The sequence below is a fragment of the Ascaphus truei genome, chromosome 1 (assembly GCF_040206685.1).
Source record: "Ascaphus truei isolate aAscTru1 chromosome 1, aAscTru1.hap1, whole genome shotgun sequence".
Lineage (NCBI taxonomy): Eukaryota > Metazoa > Chordata > Amphibia > Anura > Ascaphidae > Ascaphus > Ascaphus truei.
In genome coordinates this window covers 102862074-102884109 of record NC_134483.1, presented here as the reverse complement: position 1 = coordinate 102884109, position 22036 = coordinate 102862074, and the positions used below count along the sequence as shown (strand labels likewise).

Below are 22036 nucleotides of genomic sequence, written 5' to 3'. Positions count from 1 at the left end.
GTGAGGGAGAGTTTGAGTGTAGGGGTGACAATGGAAGGGGAAAAATTATTATTCTGTTTGGGACATGTTAAGCTTCAGATAACAATGGAACATTCAGGAGGAGATTGCCGATAGACAGTTCGTGACACGGGACAAGAGAGAGGGTGACAGGTCAGGGGAGGAGAGGTAGATTTGGGTGTCAGCATCACAGAGATGATACTGAAAGCCAAAAAACTGTATTAGTTCACCAAGAGAATAAGTATAGAGTGAGAAGAACAGAGAGCCAAGGACAGAGCCTTGTGGAACGCCAACAGAAAGAAGAAGTGAAGATGAGGAGATGCCAGAAAACTAAACACTTAAAGAGCGGTTACTGTACATACTGTAGGTAGAATTTGAACCAGGAGAGGCCAATGGACATAAAAGAGGCCAATGGAGTGTAGTGTGTGCAGGAGAAGGGGTGATCAATAGTGTTGAAAACAGCAGAGAGATCAAGGAGAATTAGTATGGAGAAGTGACCCTTAGACCTAGCTGTGAGTAGGTCATTGGCCACTTTTGTTAGTGCTGTTTTGGTGGAGTGTAGAGTGCAAAAACCAGATTGCAGACTCAAGCAGGGCATTGGAGGACAGAAAACGAGCCAAGTAGTTGTATAACAGCTGCTCAAGAAGCTTGGAGGCTAAAGGGAGAAAAGAGATTTGGTAGTAGTTAGAGAAACATACATGCTCTAGCCTCTCTGTCTATGTGCATTTGGAAGTAGGTGATGGGGAGGGTGCAGAGGGTAGAGCAAGGCTAAATGTTAGGAGGTGATGATCAGAGAGAGAGAGTGACAGAGTGTTTGAGGAGTTAGAGACAGGGCAAAAGTGGGAGAAAATCAGGTCAAGGGAATATCCATTTCAGTGAGTAAGAGAGGTGGTCCACTGCGAGAGACCATAGAGGAGGTTAAAGAGATTATATGGGCAGCTGAAGTAGCACTGGGATTGGTATGTAGGTATGTTAAAGTCGGTGTGTCAGAAGAGAGGAGTGAGGGAGTCAGGAAGCAAAGTTATCAAGGGATTGAGATGTAGTTCAAGGGGGAAGATAGATGACAGCAATATGGAGGGAAGGGGGGGGTGTGAACAGTGTGGACTGCGAAGGATGAGGAGAGGGAGGTGAAAGGAAGCTATGACATGATATGTGCAGTGAGGGGAAAGTAGTATGCCAACTCCTCCACCTTGTCTTTTCCCTGTTCTTGACGTGAGGCAGTGCGTGGTAAGAAGGAGACTTGGCGGTTGGGTGTGGGGCATGAAAGGATTGGTAGGTGGATAAGGCTAGGATTAGGGGACATGTTGCCACATAGTAGGAGTAATAGAAAGGAAAGGAAGAGAGAATAGGACAGGCAGTTGCTGTTTTTTCGGGGGGTGATGGGGATGTGATGTGAGAAGCAGATGGAGTTGATGGCTGCAGAGTGAGTGAGATGACAGTAGGAAATATGAAAATAAGACGGAGGGTTTAGGGGTGAAAATGTAGAGGCTACAGGTGGACGAATAAAGTGCAAATGACTGAGTGGAGGTAAATAGGGGGAGCAGAGTAAAGCTGGTGTAAAGCTGATGGTGTTTGAGGTCATGACTTAGCATGAAGCTGTGGTGTTTCCAGTTGGCATGTGCAATATACAAACAGCAGATGTGTGCCTTTTGGCTGCTGCCGAAAGTGTGCCACATTTGGGAGTGTTAAGGGGTTTCAGAGGTAATTGGTGGATGGGAGTGGATGATGTAATGAGTGTGTGCAGACAAGTGTTGGGAGAGACTGCAGTAAACAAAAGTGTGTGGGGGGTTTTAATGGTGCAAGCTAACAGTCCTGCAATCAGTGTGGGGAACTGTCACCGTACAGTAGGTTGACTAATAATATCCTTGTGTAGATTAAGTTGCTGAAGAATCCAGTTTCCAGTAGTCCAGCTACTGTCTAACTACGTATTCACTTAAAAATTCTCACTTTACGATGTGAACTTTTTAGATGTTATGCTACACTACTATGCTTCCCAGGACTTCTTTGAAACTTATACATCTAAACAGTCACATGACCTACCCTCAATAAATCTGCCTAGTACGGGCTAGCCAATTAGTAGACAACACAATTAAGGGTCAATTATACTAACACCTAACATACCAGAAATGAACAAATATATTCATGGAAGAGGTGATTCTTATTCACAGGGATTAACTGATGATTCTAATGAGTTAAGCAAGGTAGGAGGAAAACCAGGAGAGAGCACTGTCAAAGATATCAAGAGATTAAAGATTGTGCAAAGAGAAGAGGGTGGCCGACAATATCAGAAGGAGTAGAGTTCTAGAAAAATTGAATTGGCGTGCTGTCCTTGAGATTTGTCTACATTAAGGTCTCTAGCTACTTTGGTGAATGTGGTATTAGTAAAGTATGCTATGTCAAAGCACAATTGGGCAAGTAAGTTATGGGACTTGAGAAAATTAAGTATGCAAAACAAGGAGTTCCAGAAGTTTAAAGGCAAGAGGCAAAAGAGAGACAGGGCGATAGTTAGAAGGGGAGATATGGACAAGGGTTTTATTATTGAGAATAGTTCAAACAATAGCATTCTAAAAAAGAGATGCCATGGTGCCAAAGCAAAGAAAGAGGTTAAAGGTATGAGTGGGGATGGGGACCAGGGTAGTAGTGAGAGACGAGAGTACTCCGAGAGTACTCCGAGACGAAGCCCTCTGCGTAAGGGTGAAACGCGTTGAGGGGGAGACGTTGGTGCAGCCCTTGTGTGTGCACAATAAAGTTTTTTGAAGATACATCCGGGAGCTTCATTTCAGACATGCGCAGTTGCGCCGAACTTCTTCCATTTCCCTGAACGTTCCTGACGGCGGCACGCAGGAGTAGGTGAGGAGAGTGGGTCCCAGACCGGAGGAGCAGGTGATGTAACACTATTTTCCTCCTGCACCGGTCAATTCTGTGGCCCTGCTTAGCTCCCTCATACCTACTCCAGTGTCTGATAACCTTCTAGACCTGTGTAATCCACCGAAGCGCACGACAGACTCCCTGGTACTTAGTAGTGAGATGTTTAAAGAGATGGGAGTGAATGGGGTACAGAATACATGTGGTGCTGGTTGAGTTGAAGAGCATCTGAGACACATTGTAAAGTGGCAAGTGCAGTAACAATCAACACACAGATATCAATGTAATAACTTATATTCATTTAAATTCAATCTGATGCATCATTACCCATTTTACAATTCATCTCACTATATTGCAAAGCAGCTTTAGTGAATATTTAAAGTAAACTATTTACCCCTAATCCTATTATTAAAACTGCACAAAGTTTGGCTAATTCCATTTGTTATGCTAAGCTCATCCACTACAAAACATACTTGCATTAATTTTTTTAAACAATATTTGTATTTGCTTATTGGGTACAGAAAGTAAAAAGGGAATGGGGTGGGTGATTAGGGAGGTACAAAAAGTATAAAAGGGTACTTGGGGGGCGGGGATGAAATAGTGCAATAGCCCTTTCTCTCTGTAAAACATCCGCAATCACCACCTGGGTGGGCTCCCGCCGCCGCTGGGTAAGGCAACGTATGCCCCGCTGCATGATTTGGTCCCCGGGGGAAGGAGAAGAGAGGGGGGAGCTTCTTTCTCCTACATGGACCCCACCGGTAAGTAGTTCCACCCCTGTTTTAATACATGGCCCCCTCTAAATGAAAAATTCCAGCATTAGGAATTAGAAGTAAAAAATTATTAGAATTTCACCTCCACCTGTGTTGGGTAATACTTTTGCACTTGTTATTAAAAGTAATGTAGACCAATGCAAACAGTTATAAAGAATTGCCTATTACTCGTTTACATACAGTAGATTTAGCTTTACATCTAGTTCATAAATAATGGCCTGAAAATAAATCAGACAATTAAACACTTCCTATTCCGATTGATAATGCCACATCATAAAAAGTCTTATTTCTCATTAATGAGAAAGCTATTACTTTCAGTTGATGTTGTCCAGGAGGTTGGCATACATCTACATATTAAGTTTGGGCAGGATCACGGGTCACAAGTCAGTTCCTGAATTTAGCGACGGTTTTGGTGCTGGAGTCGAGGGAGCGAGAAAGAAAAGGAGGCGTAGGGAGAGATTTTTTTATTGTGCGTTTGTAAACTGCCTACATGTTGCAGGCATCACTAGTGGAGCAAGACACTACGAATCAACACAGACTACACACAAGGCTGTTTTTTCTGAAGTTAATGATTATCTATCAAATATATTTTTATCGTTGTATCATTGTTTGAATTTTGTTTTTGTTCCACTTATTAAAAAAAGCTATTAAGATTCAGGAAACAATTTTCGAATAATTGTACTTCGATTCTGTTTAGTCCCCTCTAATGCAAAGTTTTTTCCGTGCATGTTTTACTTCATAATCTGGACTGTGAAATCCTACTGAGAAGAATCACACTTGTTGCAGAGATTCTCACCTTGAAAATTCATGCCACGTCTAATATTCCCTGTTGCTATTTGCTGCCAGTCTGGCAGCCATTTAAATCGCCCAATTGTCTCAATCTTTCAAGATTAATGTTGAGGTTCTGTGACGTTGTTTATCTAGATGATCACTAAAAAGAGGGTGTTCTTCTGCCTTATAATAGAAAAAGATTCTCTGTTTGTAGATTAACAATAAATCATTATTGTAGACATCTTAATAACAGATAAGAATAGTATTTATAAACACCTGGCACTGCCCTAGGCTCTCTTTGATATACCTTTGTAATATAGTCATTCTAGAGGATTCTAGAATGTTCTGGTAAATCCTTCCTATTACCCCAATGTACAATGCAATCTTTTCATCTTGTGTTCTTTAATAACCTGTTCACTGTTGAATGTACAGTATACACTTGTGGGCATTTACCCCTTCATCTATATACAGCCTTAACCTCCTTTTGAGGTTGTTGCAGTATGACCCCATAATACAAAATATTATAATAAGGGGATTGCTGCCTTAAAGAATTCTACAGGTTATACTACAGGGCAGTGACCAGTAACCCCTTCTAATCATGTGGTTTCCACTGAAGAGACAACTCTATATAATGTTTAGATTCCTGCAGTTGGAATTCTATTTTAGTCTCCAACGTTCAATTATGTTATGTTTATAACAAGAATAATCAAAGCTAACTAATGTGATTATGATTAGTTTTAGGAATAAACTGCTTATTAAATAAAAACATGTTCTTAAAATATAAATAACTGTAGTCCTGTTTCCCCTTAAACAAAATGGCTACTGGTGCTGCCCTTTTACCTGTTGGCTCACAGGAGCCGAATCCACCGCCACGGGGAGCCTGGGGTGATATACTTACAACCTTGGTGCAGCGCCTCCACCTGAAAGGGATCCCAACGTAGTGGGAGGAGCCCCACACAGGACCCAAACCATGAATACACACACAATGTAAAATAGAAGGGCCTTTAATGTGACATGCAAACAAAAAGAAAGCGCAAAAAGGAAAAACACAGTTAGTAAAAATAATTGTCTTTATACCAATTAAAATAAAACTACATAATAAGAAAGTACATAAAAAGGATTCACTGAACCCACAATTCCACAATGACAAGGCACTAATGAGGATCCCTGCAACAAAAGCCCATAGATCTAGTAATGGAAAAAGTCCTGGGAAATAGCTAGATGTTATTAGCTTACTTGTGGTTGAAACAGGGACCAGCTTTCATGCAAAGTCAGGGTAAAACCACCGCAATCGACCGAGCACCCGTCGTCACGTCCGCTCCTCGATGCGTGATGACGTCAGGGATCGGCAGGGATCCTCATTCGTGCCTTGTCATTGTGGAATTGTGGGTTCATGTGAATCCTTTTTAAGTACTAAGTCATTCTTCCTGTTATTACACAGGTTATTAAGAATTTATATTAGCGTTAGGGTCAATCAGACTTAGAACTTTGCAACTAATATTGACAGATTTACTATAAATCATTCTTCCTGTTATTACACAGGTTATTAAGAATTTATATTAGCGTTAGGGACCCCTGAAATGTGGTCTGCCGTGCCGTTGGCTCAGGGGCTTACAACAATTTTGGCCAAAAATGTCAAACTAAAAGACCATTTTACTTATTAGATATTTATACATATATATTTAGGCACTGTACCGTGTATGAGTTTCACTGGATGTGCTAAAACTGAGCCCTGTCTGTGTTTTATGTTCTGTCTCTGGTTTTAAATATATATTGCCATGCTCAGTAGCACTCCTCTGTGACACTCATATGCTTATATATATGTTGTGGTTATTTTGGGGGTTCAATAGGAGCTTGTTAGGTGTCCAGTATGTTTTACAATTCTTGTTCAGCTAGTCTTGGCTGTTTGGAGGGTGGCAACCTCCTACCTAATTGAAGCTCACCCCCGCCCACATTTAAATGGTTAAGGGCTCACTGCATAGTATCTTCCACTCAGGGGAACTTGCTTGCTTGCAGGATGGTTGTGACAACTCTAATACAGAGTGCTTTTCCTGGTAATGTACAGGTTAATAAAAGCTTCAATCAGACTTAGAACTTTGCAACTAATATTGACAGATTTACTATAAATCATTCTTCCTGTTATTACACAGGTTATTAAGAATTTATATTAGCGTTAGGGACCCCTGAAATGTGGTCTGCCGTGCCGTTGGCTCAGGGGCTTACAACAATTTTGGCCAAAAATGTCAAACTAAAAGACCATTTTACTTATTAGATATTTATACATATATATTTAGGCACTGTACCGTGTATGAGTTTCACTGGATGTGCTAAAACTGAGCCCTGTCTGTGTTTTATGTTCTGTCTCTGGTTTTAAGCATTTCTTACATAGTCTTCTTTTTAATCTGTGTAGTAAGTGTTGTAGAAAGAGTTACCAAAAGACAAATAGTATTTCTCTATGCTGTCATCTTATCTGTGAGAACCACAGAGGCAAAAATGCTAATTCTACTAAGTCTTTATCTATAGTTGATAGACATCGCATGCATTCTGATAATACAAAAAATACTAATGCTAGTACAGTGACACCAAATGTTTATATTTTCATATTAAGAAACGTAGAGACATTAAAGCGCATAATATGAAAAGACTATTTTGCAGATTATCATGATCATTGGATGACAATGTTGTTGCTAAAATGATAGCGCAACTGGGAAAAGAACTAATGTGGGATTTACATTTGTATCATATTTCACTGACATTCTTGGGAATCACAGCAAAACAGTTCTGAAAAACTGATCTGTGAAAGATATTCAAATGAAAATTATAAAACGTTTCTATTTATCTGACGGCATCCATGGATCAGCTGTTATACATTGGTATGCTTTTATGTGAAATCTCATGTTAAAGCTGAAGATTAATATGACATTTTAACAACTTTCCAGAAAATAAATAGTTACAAATCTTTAATAGTCAACCCACACTTCCCTCGGGGATGTTCAAATCCATTAGCACCATGGGCCTCTGTCCAACGAAGTAAAGCTCATGAATTGGAATCCACAGACGGGATACATTAAATAAGGCATTCTAAACAAAACAGAATCATTATCCCTTACTGGCTGTCAGTCAGCAGAAATGACAAATAATTTTCTTGTGATATTCCAGTGCTTACATTGAATATTATCAATCTTTTCCAACTTAATTTATGTAATAATTGTCATTATATCCGAGTAACATGGTTGTAAATGTGCATCACAACATAGTCCAGGAGTCCGCTGATGGAGAATGTATTTTAAAATTTCAACGCTGAATTTGGCACAATATTAAATATGATGTCCGATTTGAATTAATTTATAACAGGATTTGAAACTCAAGAAATGAAAGGAAGCACTGGTACGGATACAGATGCATAGATTTGGATTTCCCGAATGTTGTCACATCAGGGAGACCCGTAATTTACAGAAATACTTTTTGTGATGGAGTCACCATGGGGTCTATGTATCAAGGCAAAAGTGGAGCAATTCTGGGGCCAAAAAACGGCACAAGATGTATCAAATAAAAAAAATCCTATTGATTTCAACTTTTTTCTTTAATGCATACTGTGCAGTTATTTCCCCCCCACAATTGGTCCACTTATACCTTGATACATATGCCCCCATATATTTGTGTGTGTTGCTTTTTGCTCCCAGACCATGCACACCATATACAGGCATTGTAAATTTAATATGTTTTGTTTTTATTTTTACATTACTGGTCCTTTTATGAATTTAAAGAGACAGTTATTTATATACTACTTATTTATTTTGTGAGCTGAACATTCTTAGCTAAAATGTCACTAGTATATTGTAGCCCAATTGGTAGGAGCGCAGGAATTGTTCTTTGTTTTCCATAAATGTACTGTAAGGCCATTCCTTTTACCCGCTGCATACTTCACACAGGGAGAAGCCCACGTAATATATCCAGTATTTATTTTCCATAAATGTTAGGCCAATTCGTTTTCATGCTGCATATTCCATAAGGACATCTAATTATAGTGTTACTCTTACATTCCTTCATAGGTTTTAGCTCACCTGGTTTCTGTTATACTAAACAGTTCCTTGCAGGTGTATGGCTCCTCCCTTCATGATAGAGCTCATTACCAATTCTCCAATTAGCATAAAGGTATTATACACTTCTTTGTCAGTCTACACATCACCCCCCCCCCCCCCCACTGAAGCGCAGGTGAGTGTTTATGGCTGACAGAAAGAAGAGTTATACTGTATGTAAGTATGAATATTTCACACTAGGGTATTTGTGCACTCACAGTTTACCTTTATAATAAGGGAACTCGATACTGACTTTGGCCAGCTTTTAATTGCACTAAATCACTAAAGCATATGCTTCATTATTTTAACCCTTTCAGGGCAGTTTCACATACTTCACAAACTTTAGTCCACAGGACAATAAGAAATTACATATATTCAGTGTAGGTACCTGCTAAAGAGTCTACCTTGATGAGGTTGTCAGGCTTGAATTATGTTTTGGTCAAAAGATGCAGCCAAATGATTCCTTTGTTAAACCGGCACAGTGCACATGCGCAGATGCAACACTTGCTCCCCCCCACTTTTGAAAATGCAGACACACACACAATACTGTACACAGAGACACACACAAACACACACACACACACACACAGACACACAGACACAGAGATGCACTCACGGACACACACACAGAGAGACACACAGATATATACAGTAGAAGTACAAATAGCTCAAATGGGATGTGTGCCAAGCATGCACGTTATTAGTCAAACTTCTTTGCGTTTTGTCACTGAAATTGTGTTTTGATTTTTAATTTAAAAAATCACCAACACAAATACAATTTCTGTGACAAAACAGTGACAAAAGACAAAGAATTTTCACTTAAAATGCGCGTGCTCTGCCCACACAATTTTTTTTTATCTACTACTGTATTTAGTTTATGAGCTGATTAGGCTTAACTAAAATGTGATTTTGTACTTACTCTTGTTACAGTATGTTGTTCACTGAACATTACAACGACTGGCACTCTAATGGCCCTCATGACAGTTCATAAATATCATGGCTTTTTCACCGGTTTGTAAGGTTAATGGCGACCACAGTTCTCAGGGAGCCATAGACACTTAATCTATGCCCTGCTGCAGTAAACAGCTCCCTAGAGTGACAGGGTTATGTGCCTAAGGCCTAGGTACTGCCTACATCTGGGCTTTGACCTGGGACCCTCCCCATGTAACAAAAAGGGTCTGTAGCTCCAAATTTAGTGTTCTCTACCTCTCTCACCCCTCAGTGATAGAGGTGTGTTCTCTCTTCCTCCCCCCTCTGGGGGAGGAGTTGTGTTATTCTATCCTGGACCAGGGACCTGATTTCAGACCTTCCCTCCCGCAGGTGAGTGGATGCTTCTACCCCATACTCCACCAGAGAGTATGGGAGTCAAGGAGAGACTGTTGAGGCCTCAAGCTTCAGGGGTTGGCTCCAGGGACCACAGAAGAAGAGATTGTGCTGATGATGACAGTGTGCTGATGTATGCTGTACAGTATAAAGACCCAAGTTAGGTTTTACTCCTGCCTGAGGCTGCAGTCTTTCAGTGGGAGGGAAAGAGGTTTTTCTGCAGAGACTGCACCTATCTATGATAGGCCCTGTTGGAATGGAGGCGCTGCACCAAACATAAATGCTGCAGATCCAAAAGCCAGTCCTGTCTATCCCCAACTAACACCGGTGGACACTCAGTATCCTGTAAGCCTAACAGGTGAGCAGCACTACACTGGTAACCAGAACTGAATCTCCCTTAGGGTGGGGGAAAAGGGGTTACACACCAATACAATCACTACTGTATACAAGCTACGTTTGGTCCCAGTGGCAGAATGTCCAAGGGATTCTGGTGCCGTGGCCTTTTTTTCATCTAAATAGATGAGGTTGTTGCTCAATTTGCCTCAAATTCACAAATAAAAGATGGACAGGCATACACTTTGACAGAATCATTGTTACACCAAGTAAAACTTCACTCCTATCTGAAGTACCACTGCTGCATTTACACTCCCAGTGGGGTCTTTTCAGGATAAACTGTAAAGTTTTTGTTTTAAAATGCTGGTGTTGAAATAAGATGTGAATATATTCCACTGGAAGGGAAGTCTTATGCAGAAACTGTGGTAGATTCATCTCAATGTGCTGTGACACTTAGGTAGATTTGATGAAAGTTAAAACTATGGGGTTGTATATATCACACAGCGGCAATACTGGGACAACCCCAGGCCAAATCAACTGCACCTCATTTATTAAAGGAAAATCCCATTGCAAGCAGTAGTGTTTGTTCTTTTAATTAATCTGATGCAATTTGACACTGTTTTGTGCTTGAATTTTAGCAACAACACTTTAGGGCATACACCTCCTAATTGTTTATACACGGTTTGTTACTCTGCATACAATGTAGGAATATTTAGGGATACTGGTCACCTAATTTGCATACACAAAGAGGACATTATATCAAATTCAAAAACTGTACTTTTGGCAGAGAGCTATTTTCAGCATACATTTGTTAGGGTTATTAACATATCTACATGTTTTACTCCACTTACATTCCTAAGCATTTCAGATAGTTATGCAAATGAATGGGGGAAACTTTGGAGGAGTTAGATCGTGTATAGTTATATGATTTATATATTTGTATATCTCGTACCATAATTTATCGTCCTTTTTCCCAGCTCTCGGACGAGTGTCTTACATATGGTATAAAAGGTAGATTAGAAGAAGCGCACAAAAGACTAGGATAGAGTCCAAACAACTTCTCTTTGTATTCAATACATCAGGTCCAGTGAGCACAGTGACGTTTCAGGACCAACTGTCCCTTCCTCAGACCAGACACCACATCACATCACATTCTTGGATCCAGCATTGAAACGCCGGGACCAGCAGAAGGTGAGCACCAAAAGGTAATACTCCTTAATTTTTATTATTAGCAGTGGTGTGCCGCTTATACCCACCTTTTTCACTCTTACATATGGGGCAGATAGAAGCACAAAAATAATAAATATTTAATTTGCATTAAATGCACTGTCCAGGAGTTTGGTAGAGAGCCCCCAATGTGCATTTTATTGAACATGTTAGTATAGACCAGTGATTTTCAACTAGGGTTCCAGGAGCATCACTAATGGGTTCTGTGGCCAACATGGGACTAGTTGGGTCCAACTTCTTCCCGCAGGACCATCGCAGCACCGGAGGCCTCCTCACCACAAGGTGAGATTCTTGGGAAGGGGGGGGGGGTGTTAGCAGGGGTCATTGAGTCAGACCATGAGGGATTGAGTGAGAGCAGGGGGCATTGAGTGAGAGGGATGGGGAGAGAGATGGGGCATTGTGTGAGAGAGGGAGGGAGATAGTGAATGAGCAAGAGAGAGGGGAAAGGTATAGAAGATAGAGGGGAGAGTGATAGAGAGGGAGAAGAGAGACGGGTGTGAGGGATGGAGAGTTGGTGGAGTGAGGGACAGAGTGGGGAAGAGGAGAGAGGTTTGAGGGTTCACAATATAATTATAGGGTTGAAAATCACTGGTATAGACACAAGAGGTAAAACTTGTAGCCTTTCCATAAAGTTTTTTTGGTTATACTTTTATATCAGATTTAGTGGTTTTCTCTAATAAATATACAAAATGTTACACATTAAGAGGTGGCATGTGTTGCATATTATGTTTTAAACTGGATTCTGTAAATGTATTGATTCTTTTTTTCAAGAAATTATCATATTTTTAATTTAATACAGTATGTGTAAAAAAATGTATAACGTTGATCAAACTATTATATTCTGCAAAAAAAATGATAAAGAGAATGTGTCTTCCTCCTATATTATGCATAGTAATGAACAATAATGGCCCATATTTATTTCTCTAAATCTATATGATTTTCTATTTTTATAGTCTGACAAAGCAAGTTCTCATTATATTAATGATAATGTTTTTATTTTTTAGCAGAAAAATAAAGTACTACTTAATGCAATGCTTAATTAAACCATTACTCGCAATACGGCATCTAAAATATATCCTTTATCACACATTAATTTGTAAACATTTTGTCTGCTCGTGGATGTACAGTATTTCATGTTTCTTTAATTTCAAAGATATAGGGTCATATTGACTTAGCAGTCTTCTGCCATAAGGCACCTTCCCATGAAGGAAGACACCTTCAATATGAACAACGAGGTCCGCACACAAATTATATTCAGTCTTTGGCTCATAGCCCTTATTCTATCGCCAACTAGCAAGTGCATGTTATCGAGGGCTTCTCTACCACAGCCTACTCTCCCTCTTTGGAGTAACCGTCTGGCTCTGGTTACCCTTGTTTTTCCTCTCCAATCACCAACTCCTAGTGCACCCACACACATACTTTTGAGCTAAGTGGGTGTTTCCCCTCTTGTTTACATAATTAATTAGATGCCTGGGTAAACAGATAGGTCTTGAGCCTGTTTTTATAGATTTCCAAAGAGGGGGCCTCTTGAACTTTGTGAGGCAGACTGTTCCAAAGACTGTGAGCAGCATGGCTAAAAGCTCGGGACCCAAAGGTCATGTAATGCTTTGAATGGCAACTAGCCAATATTGAAATAAATTTGTCATTTTACAGGCAGCCAGTGCAGAGAACGGAGAACAGGTGTCATGTGGCAAGAACTAGTCTGGTTAGTTTACCTGGCTGCAGCATTCTGCATCAGCTGCAGGTGGCGCAGTTCTTTTTTAGGAAGGCCCAGGTAGAGTGCATTGCACTAGTCTAGGCATGAGGACACAAAGGTATGGACAACCATTGTAAGATCCTTTGGGGAATCAAGTGCTTAATCCTGGCTATGTTCTTTAGGTGGAAGAATGAAGTTTTGATCACGGCTGACACCTGATGCTTAATGGTCAAGTCACAGTCAAGGACAACACCAAGATTCAACACATGGACATAGTTTAGCAGCTTGGATTCCCCAAGCTTAAGGCCATTGTGTTGATCTAGTTGCAGTCTTGTTGTCTTCCAATGGTGAGCATCCACCATGAGCACTTCTGTCTTAGAATTCAAACTCAAGCAACTGGCACTCGTCCCCTCTAGGAACATAGATAAACATGTAGTGAAGGCTGTTAATTGGTCCTTAGTGTCTGGTCTAAAGGACAAGTAGAGTTGAGTGTTATCTTCATAGCTGTTGCAACCCAGGCCATGCTGTCTGATTATGTCACGTAGTGGCAGCAGGTACACTGCATACAACATAGGAGATAGGATAGAACCCTGTGGTACTCAACATGGCAGGGGCATTGGTACAGAGGAATACACTCCTAAAGATACTGTGCCCTGCCATTACAGTCCAACTGTCTCACAGAAATGTCATCCTGAATCGAAGTTAAAATTAATATAAGACTGGAGTAGGAGAGGGTGTGGCGCTACTGCGAGCGACACAAATCCAGGTGAACTTCCGGTTTGCAATAGACAAAACGTTATTCCAACGAAACACACATGGCACCCAGGTTACACCTAAGCCTCCCCCTCAACGCGTTTCGCGCTATGGAACAGCGCTTCGTCTGATCTGATTATAATGCCATACAAATCTTGACCTATTGTGTCTTTTTCCATTGCAGTAAATAAGACTACAATTCAACCAGTTCCGTGAGCCTGATGTTTAGGTCTCATAATCTACTGTTCTCTATCATTCTCCCTGTATCTCAATGCTACTACTAACACTTGTTGCTTCTTTCTCCGTAACATTGCTACAGTGGCATGTACATGAGATAATCCAAAGAAAAATTATTGTGTGGCGCACAGCAGTAGAGAAGCAGGTCTTAGTGAATGAAAAATTACTTTATTAAAGCTGCATTAAAACACGGTGGAGGGTGCAATACTCCTACGCGTTCCGTGCGTGACCGCACTTTATCAAGGAGTTCCCTCATTTTTTAATGCAGCATTAATAAAGTAATTTTTCATTCACTAAGACCTGCTTCTCTACTGCTGTGCGCCACGCAATATTTTTTCTTTGGATTATCTTTGGACATGGCTGCACGCCTGAGGAAACCAAAGGGGATTTAAAACAACAGTGAGTACATTCATTTGTTTATGGGCCATCCTAATGAGAAGGGGAAGATGTTAATATACCACCCCTAACCTTCAAGGAATTATTGAGCCTGACATAGGTATAAGACTGTTTATTGGATTACAAATTATGGATCAGAATCCCCATGTATGGTCACCTCTTTGATCAATGAAATATTAGAACCGGACCAGGCACTTGAGCACCAACCCAACATCTACACCAGCGGTGCGCAAAGTGGGGGGCGCGACCCCCAGGGGGGGCGGGAGATTGTGCTGGGGGGGCGCGGGCAGTTGCAGAGGCCCCGCGCTCTTCCCCCAGGCATTTAAATTAAATGCCGGGGGATCGCGTGAGGCCCCTGCAACTGTTTACTTACCGGGATTCAGCCGCCTGTGTTGCGTCGCCATGGCAACGCGGCGTCAATAGACGCCGCGGCACCATGTGACCTGACGTCACACGCCCACGCAGCGTCATCTGACGCGGCTGAAGGAAGGCAGGGGGGCGCGAGAGCCGGGGGCAGAGAGACAGGGGGGCGCAGCACAAAAAGTTTGCGCTCCCCTGATCTACACACACTCGTGGCATGTACAGTACATGGTCTGGTCTAGGCCTATAGTACATGGCCTAGTCTCCATTTCTCTACTACTAAAATGTTATTACTTGTCCTCATACTCTCCTGTGTGGACTACTGCTAATTTAATATGAGGATATTTCTTTGTCCTCTCACTCAGTCTCTATTTCTCTCCTTCTGATGCCCTATTAAACTCTGCATTCACTACAAAAATTATTCTCTGTACTCCTCTGTTCCTCCTTTAATCTCTCACTATACCCATATTCACTCTCCTAGTCTAACTACTGCTTACAACTGTCTACCCTTCTCACATGCTGCACCCTACCTCAGGATGGAACTCCCTCTCTCTCATAGTCTGCCAAACACTTTCTCTCTTGAACTTTAAACCCCATCTGAAAACGTACCTATTTAATGTAGCATTTAAATAGTCATAGATGACCACAACTCCCTAAACTACAGTATGCTCTTATACACACACTGTAACCATTGCACTCAAATTTACTCTCATTGTTTCTGTCAATATTGCAATGCTTATGGTAGGGACTCCTTTCTCTCAATGTTACATTTATGTCTTGATACATTTATGTCATCTGTATTATTATATCCCCGTATTGTAATTGTATTGTAATGTTTGTAAAAATGATAAAGAACTGCATACCTGCTTGGCACAATAAAATAGAATATACTGTAAAGATGTTTATATGGCTGTTTATTATAAAATCATCTTAGACATATAACTAATACTCTCATAGAGAAATGTACACAGAGCTGTACATACTGTAGAGTATTACAGGCACAATACATTCCTGCCCTAAATCTTTTTTTTTTTTTTTACTTAAAGAACAGGGAGAAATGGTAACATAAACAAGTTTATGAGAAAAGTTGAAATTGGGTGTGTTATGATAAAGCCATCCAATGGTTAAAGAATGTGAGTAGTCAAACAACCAATGTGTTCATTTTCATTTTAAAATTAACAATTTTTCTTTTTATGGTGTGTGTAAGAGGGAATGTCATGGGTCCATGACATATGGTGGCATTTTAAAACAATTAAGAGTAAGCCATGCTTACATTAAGATGACGTTACAGTTTACATATATTATTCTCTCTGCCGGGAGGCAAGTCTCACAGGACGACGTAAAGTCCGGAGGCCATTCCTGGCCAGCGGACCCAAGGGTGACAGAAAGGACAATCCCATTCATTATCATTACATATTTACATAATGTAAGGGAATTCATATCCTATACAGCCTGTAATAATATAAAGAATAAATCTGTAATGGGCAGCAGTGCTTGTGTGTAACCATATTGAATGTGAAAAGATATCTGTGTTGCAATTGTCTGAAACTTTGTTTCCCTTGCAAGGTTAAAAGTGGGACTCTCACAAGGGGGTGTGTATGTGTGCGACAGATTCATCCGAATACAAGGACACGGGTAACATTACTCTCCTGGTTAAAGGGAGAGAGTTATGAGGTATTTTATACTCTGAGATTAAATTTAAAATTAAATAATTCTCCCCTCTCCCAGAAAGCCAGCCGTAAAAGTGTCACAGGAAAAAGAATGATGCGTGGGAGAAAAGACACACCCACAAAGGCTTGCTCTCCTATCTGTTTTTTGTCACAGAAGAAAAGTTGTTTGTTTTTTTAAAGGCTGGTTTTGTAACCCTAAAAAAGAATTCATCCAGAGGTGTTTTATACTTGATAACACGTGGATTCCTTATTTCTTAATTCATGATCTAAGGAAGTAATATGATCTGTTGATAATGTATTAGGTTTTCTGTTATTGTGTCTCCTTTTAATTTTGTAGACTATATCCATTTATATTTAGTATTTTTGGTAATTTCTGCAACAAGCACTATACACTTTTGTAGTATTACAATCTAAATTTTTTATAAATACTGTCTTTGAGCTCTAATTGAACCAAGTACCCTTTGAAGAGATTGACCAAATTTTTTGGACATGCATTGCAAATTGAGCTTTTGTTTTAATTACATATTTTTCTAGTATAAAGGGGAGGTGTAAGCCCATAAATTAATCCTGGTGCCAGCAGCGTAGTTGAGGTGTAGTGTGATGGTTTGCGGGGTGTGATTGCTAATTTCCTTTACCCTACTGGGAGGTGAGTGGGACCACTGAAGAGCTGGTTGTTACTAACCCCTCAATGGTAATATTCTACATACCAAACTACTCTTGTAGTCCACAAGATTTGAACATATAAATATGTTGCATACTTAAATTACATACATTTCCAAAGTAAAAATGTTCAGGTGGCTTTCACAGTAAGTCTAGACCTGTATGAGTAAAGGTGCTTCGGGGTATCAAAAAAAAGATTTTATTCTATTGTCCCTGACATCCAAATTCTAAGTAAAACAAATTCTTTGACAATTTGCTTTGTTACAAGCTTTCTGCTCTGATCTGAAATAGTATAATAAAATATCATTTCCAAATACTCATGTCCTATCCCAAGATAATCTCCAAAGTTAGGGGCACATGGAGGCAATGGGAATATGTTTTGGTTGTCACATCTGTTCAAATTTCTATGGTAAATACATACTGTACTGTTCTATTCAAAAAGGGAAAAAAGTGTATTCACATTTGTTCCTGTGAGATGTAAATAAATGGACGTCATTTTCTTTCCCCATAGCAGCATCATATATAAGAAGCTTGTTAATCAACTTTGTTACAGTTAATTTATAACAATTTACACTATGAGTAATGGTTATTTATGTATTCAACCCTATGATAAATAATTGCTGCAAAAGAAATCACCATTACTCATGTATTTTAATGAGATATGACATCACCGCGTGCAAATATATGATATGCTAAATCCTCATGACGTCAGATGACATCAAATGGTACAGAAAAAAATATGGGCATGTGTGGCAGCAAAGGTATTTATTGCACATGTTTCTGTTTCAAGTTTTTTATTTTACACACCTGATGAAGGGCTATGTCCCCTGAAATGTTATGTCATTTTTCATCCACATTTACCTGTAATAAAGTAGAATGAAGCACATTTAAGCATCCAGTTGCATTGTGTGTGTGTGGCGGAGAGACTGTACTCGTCTACTATACGATTTTGTCATCAGATGGGGGATCCCTGCCACCTTCTGTGGACAACACCACCATTACACAGACAACATTACTTGCTTTAAAATAGTGAGTGCCGTGGTTATCATCCAATTTGTTAAAAGTAAGGCAGAGATTAGTGGATTTTTACCACTGCAATATATCAGTGATTGTTTTAATGTAGAGTATGCAAATGAGTGCACACCTGAGCAATTAAAGTTACATTACTTATTCACACATTATTCACTAAACTCTGATTGCTGGCCATATTGGGCTACTGACAAAAAATAATGTAATCCTCCTAAGGAGTTTACATCAAGTATCTATTTACATGGTTTTGCTCAGCGTCTCGCATACCTTTTAGAGTGCAGGATTCGGGCAGGCTGGTTGTAGATGAAGCAGTGATGGGTGCCAGGAACTTTTATAGTACAAACAGCAATCTTTATCATCAGGTGACTGGTCTCTACAACTGTTACACACGGTCATGATTCCCTCACACAGTACTCCTCGTAGACCTGTAGGGGCGCATAGAGGAGCCTAGTTCAGACACAGAATTGGTAATAACTAGAACAGTCCATGAGGTTAGCTGCCATTTTAGTTTGGAATAAAAACCAACATATTCTGTTAGTTCAGTGCTTGTCAAACTTTATGTTAACGGGTCAAGTCAGGTTATTCTTTTTCCCTGGCGCTGTGACTTTGCCTTTTGCTTTTTCTCAGGCTCCCAGTTCTACTGATCTTCAAGTACCTTCTTGTTTGTTGTCTTGTTTTGCCTTTGCACTATTTTCCTTGTTTATTATTTTGTCCCCTGCTACTATTGCTATTTGCATGTAGCAAATCAATTATATTAACTTTGAATCCCAACTTACTGTACAACTAATTTAAATCTAACCCAATTTCTTAACTTTATTACTTTAACTAATTTCTCTAAACAAAAACATTACCAGGGATAGTCTTTAATAATTAATGGTAATATTACATATTACCATACCATTCTCCAACTTGCAAGGATGCAGGTTGGAACGGTTCCCCAGGCCTGCACGGATGCAGGGCCTTCTGGCATCGGTTGGGACACACACCCAGCACCGGAAGCTCCAAGAAGCTGAACAAGCCAGCAAGGTCGCAGGGCTTTTCTGTGAGGAAACTGAGTTCTACAGTGTGCTAAGGAAGTAGGGCTGACCTATCTTCAAGGTGTTCTTAGAGGCATTACCTGGAAACTCCTGGGATTGATTTCCAGCACCTCAGATAAGAACTTATTATTGATTACATATCTACTGTATTATGCTATGTTCTGTTTGAACTGGTAATTAGCCTATTAGTCAGGGCCTGTTCTGTGTACCGAATCTCCCTAACGTGGAGTAGGCTTTTCCATGTATGGTTTTGTTTTGCTTTAAAGGGATGGCATACCTAACTTTCTGTTTACTTGTGTGGAAAATAAACCATCAAAAGGATTGTTGCAACACAAGTACAGTGTGTGGACTCTTTGCTGACCTCGCCTACAAGGCTGCTCTGCCACAGTGACATTACTATCCCCAGGCAGAAACTGGCATGGCTTAGTTTATGCCAAGTCACACGTGTGAGGCAAAGGGTGTCACATATTATGAGCCCACACATTAAATTCTGTAAGGCTGTTAACCCCTTACATTAACTAGTAGTTCCCAAAGGGGGCTACACTATTGTCAATATTCTTTTTACCTAACCCAGGCTTATGGAATATCTATCCTGCCTATGTATATAATGGCCACTGTAGACTAACTTAGAATAGGTGATACAAGTACATTTAACAAACTTTTAACAATTGTTTTACATAGTAATTCCTTAGTAGCCCAAGTGGCCAGATAATCATAAGCAACCCATGTCTAGTTAGCCACTAAGTGCTACAAGGGGTTTATATATCTCTAACATTAGATTAACTAGCCTTTGTATACACTGTACCACAGAGGCCATTAATGCATTGCTTGACAATGTCTTACAAACTGTTATGGTAAAAATGGGTTGTCATATTTGTCAAAGGCTCTCCTTGAAAGGGCCAAGGTAGCCTCAATGGCACTCCGGGGGTTAATACCCACAATGTATATTAAATGGTATATGTTATATTTATGTTTCTACAGTGGCCTAAAACCCTGTTAGCTAGGTTTGGGGTTAGATGGTGAAGGTGGTAGGAACCTTGCAGAGGGGGGTGAGTTCTCCCATGGGAACAGATGTGGGGGTTAATGTTTGCTATAAAGACCCCCCCTACCAAACTCATACTGTACAGTAATGGGCAAAATTACTATTACTGTATACACATATGGATAATAGTGCTTTTGCCCATTTAACCATATTGTATATTGGTGGTTAGTACATATTGTAATGTTTATTGTTTGCAGAGGGGGGGTGAATGAAGGGCCAAGTACCCGCTTCACTCACCCCCTCTGCCCACAATAAAGCTGCTGTTGTTCCTTAACCCCTTCATTCCCTTAGTGGTTAGCTGCAAAGGTAATGAAGTTGCCTGTAAATGCATTTTTATTGCATGGGATTGATGCCGGTGATCTCCGGTGCTGATATTAATGGATATCAGCTTCGGAGACTCCCGGCATCAATCCGATGCTGGAAAAATGCATTTTTTTTCTAAGTCCCGTCTCGCTGCTTCTCGGCAGCTTCTCACCACCTTCTTGACAACATATCCTGGCAGTGCGTTTTTGAGAGAAAATCTAAATTCTAGAGCCACGGTTAGCCTCAATAAGCTAATCATGATTACTAGAATTGCACGAGTTTGAAAACCTGCCGTTAAGTGGCTTATCGCCGCTTGTTTGGGTTTCTTTTTTTCCTTAGCAAATAATATTGCCGAAAAGGTCTCTTATCGCTGACTTATCAGGGCTTACTGAATCGCTGTAGGGCTTTTTGGCGATAAGGTGGCGAAAAGACGCTTATCGCTGCTTACTGCATATTGTAGGCCCTATAGTCGGACGCAAATGCTCTGATTTTATCACTGCTTTGTGAATAGGCCCCTCAGTGCCTTTACTCACTGAGCCACTCACTATACGGGAGCACTCTCAGTATCTCATAGTACACATACATTTTTTGTCAGTAACAGAACAAGAGAAGCATCAGTACCTGTTGCCAGCAAAAAATGTACTGATGGTGAGGAGGCAGATATTTCCTTTTTAGTGTATGTAGCACAATATGTGGATTTTACATCATAAAGTATCTTACTGGCAAAACATTTGCAATATACATGTAAAAACCTATATCTGGGCAACATAAATAAATCCTATGATATACTTAGCCATCTTAATAAACAAATCTTTGCCATACCATGTTATCTCCACCGGAGGGGATGTGGCAGGGAGAGTGGTACAATGCCTTGTCAGAATATATAATGAGGAATTAAAAATATACAGTGGCGGCCGCCTTTATCCTAATGCGGCTGGATCCGCGGCGCTCTGAGAATCGCGGGCAGATGCGGTTTTTTTTTGGTCCGGAGTGGATTGCGGTATTTTGGCGCTCGTAATATTAGCATTTTATTATCGCTGTCTGCAATACTGCAATACCGTCTAAAAACTCAGGGGGGCATTCGCGAGCTGTTGTCTTTGAAGTCTAATACAGTACTTTAGCAGTTCAACCTACATCAGTACACAGTCTGCGTGTGCGAGCGCAGTAATTGTAAATTTGCATATTTATACATGCATTTGCAGTGCTGTACAGTATGTCTCATTTGAAAATTGTTGAAACGCATAGGCGTGTGGCGTGTGCTGTAACAGTGTCACATTTCGGCATATACAGTACAGCGCTCTCCCCTCGCTTGACCCCGCGCACACACAGGATAATTTACTGCACTGCAGTATTTCAACTTCTCATCTTATCTACAGTACAGTACACCTCTCTGGTTTCAATCACATTCCTGCTTGACAGCTGATGATTACTGCGCATGCGTCTGAAAGTTCACCACTGCTTGCTTGAGTGAGTGACCAAAAAGAAAAA

The 22036-nt window shown here is 40.4% G+C and overlaps 1 long non-coding RNA gene across 3 annotated transcripts in view; it reads right to left on the bottom strand.

Annotated features, from left to right (window-relative positions):
* The window catches only part of LOC142490482 (uncharacterized), an 86250-nt gene that overhangs the window by 19617 nt on the left and 44597 nt on the right, over positions 1 to 22036 (bottom strand). For 2 of the 3 annotated variants that reach the window (XR_012800081.1, XR_012800080.1), the window contains exon 2: positions 18434 to 18591. This is a non-coding gene — a long non-coding RNA (uncharacterized LOC142490482). Of the gene's footprint in view, positions 1 to 17944; positions 17999 to 18433; positions 18592 to 22036 lie in introns of all 3 variants that reach the window. The other variant, XR_012800084.1, reaches the window with a different exon arrangement.